The 2,190-nt window shown below is 38.8% G+C and overlaps 1 pseudogene; it reads right to left on the bottom strand.

Annotated features, from left to right (window-relative positions):
• Nucleotides 1-425: 425 nt before the first annotated feature.
• On the bottom strand, nucleotides 426-1,299 carry LOC147458946 (uncharacterized; annotated as a pseudogene).
• Nucleotides 1,300-2,190: the final 891 nt, after the last annotated feature.

The raw sequence follows: 2,190 nt of genomic DNA, 5'->3' as shown, positions 1-2,190 counted from the left end.
CCTCTAGGGTCATTCCAAATCCTTGAACTTGCATCCTATGGTCATTGATATTTTCAGCCTCTATGACCTGCAGGAAGCTGGCCACATGTGCAAATGGGTCTCTTGATCTAGAAAGTGGTTTGTTCACCCACTTAGCTACTTGTGAGGGTCTAACTCGCCGGTCTCCAAAGGTTCTACCTAGATCCGCTCCTTCTAAGCCATCATCTACTGGAGCTCCTACTATAGGTACTCTCCTTGCCTATATTCTGGCATTCATTCCATGGGATGGTGGATGTGTTGGTCTCGTATAGACAAAATGTCCACCTCTCATTTCTGATATTTTGCCTAACATACTTGAACTAGGAGTCTTTTTTTCGGGACCCCTCATGAGTTCCAGCTATTACCACTCCTTTTCGACTAGTGGTTTCCCTCTGGCTGCTTTTCTCTCATCTTAAGTACTCACTCTCTCTTTGTAACTCATCCATGAATTCAACCTCAACCTTCTCATCACTCATAGGCTTTATAGGTTCTAGGTAAATTGTTTACACAGATACTCCAATAATCCAAAAATTAAGAAGATCTATTTGAACAGTTTTACAATATCTTCGTCCACACTTGTCTACTATGAGGGTAGGGTGTCTTGCCTTACTTGTATCCTCAAATACGTACAAGTATTTCTCTTCAGTCAACTCTCTAGGCACAGGTTTTATACATTTGTAAAATGTGCTTCCCATTCCTAGCCTTATGCGGTACAATCCATCTCCTAAGTGGTTGGTAGAGACTTTTCTCACTAGAGTAGCGGTCTTGTATAAGGTCATAGGAATTTCGGTTGTTAACAATGTTAAATTCCTTCCTACTCACCACTATCTTCCCAAACTCGTCCACTAAGTCACAATCTTCCACAAGGCGATATTGGGCACCTTTAGTGTCTACATAGCAATCAAAATTGTAATATGCATCCACATATTCTGGTGCCATTCCATGAACATCGCCGCAATGGTAATAGTAATTTCGATTAATGTCCTGGTATATGGCTGTTGCATGTCGGTTAGTTTATTTGAACAAAAACTCAATCTTATTTTCTTCCTCAAAGATGCTAGAGGTTCCTGCCACTAGGTTACCACTCAAAATACTTCGTCCTTTTCCTTAAGAAGCCATTCGAGAGGATGAATAGTCAGATGATGTACTAGATCTTTCCTTAATAGCAGTCAAGGGTTCTAAGTCATCTTGATTGACAGTCTCTTCAATAGATACCCTACTCACTTCACTTTTGACACTCTTAGCTCCTGACTTAAAAAAGGTTCCTAATCTCAAATACATAAGAGATTGAAAGCCATTCACTGTTCTGTTGTATCTACAAAAGTAAGATTAGCCTTTTTTGGACTCAAGGGTTGAATATCAATCCCAACTTGTATAATTTTTTTGTATAAAACAAGATAGACGACAAGTTGAGACTAGTACTAATTACAAACAATATCTGGTCTGTCTAACCCATGCAAATGTTATTGTCAAATAATCACTGATTCCTACAATCAAGTCTTATATCTAGCTCCTTGCTCTAAGGTTTCTGCTAGTCCAAATTCACTTTTGAAAGTTTTTATGGACTCCTTAGAGTGTCTAGATCTCTAATATGATGTCAACTTCTCAGTTTGGCCCAGTTCATATGAGTCTTATATCGCAATATAAGTCTCAAAGTATGACTCTCGGGTCAAATTTCAATTTTGACTTATTTTTGGATTTCGCCTGCTCTTACAAGGCCTCTTGCCAATTTTCACTCAATTTAGGCACGCACTTTGGCTTTTGGGTCAATTCTAGTGTTTCCTTTCAGAAACGCAATTTCTTGAAAAGGGTTTTGGAGTACTTATATCAACCCAAATGACTTGAAACTTGGCATGCGATCTTGATATGACAAGGTCAATGTACCCCAAAAAGGGTTTGCGAAAATTCAGCTTCTAAGACCTATGTGAGTCTTATATCATGCTATAAGACTAAAAGTGGCCATCTTATATGATTTTTCAACTGTTTTGACTCCCTTGTCTTCCTCTTGGTCTAATAACCTTAGTTATCAAGTTTTATCCCAAATGGAGTTTATTTCGTCCCTGCTTGATACTTGGTTCCGTTTTAGAATGCAAGCGTGGTCTTCTTGTCCCTTTTCAGTTGTTCCACCTTTTCCCAAAGTTGGTGTACAATCTTCTTTTAAGCTGGTAAACA

The sequence above is a fragment of the Adiantum capillus-veneris genome, chromosome 4 (genome assembly GCF_014529385.1).
Source record: "Adiantum capillus-veneris isolate H3 chromosome 4, ASM1452938v2, whole genome shotgun sequence".
Classification (NCBI taxonomy): Eukaryota; Viridiplantae; Streptophyta; class Polypodiopsida; order Polypodiales; family Pteridaceae; genus Adiantum; species Adiantum capillus-veneris.
The sequence above is the reverse complement of the archived record's forward strand: the minus strand, read 5'-3'. Positions and strand labels throughout refer to the sequence as shown.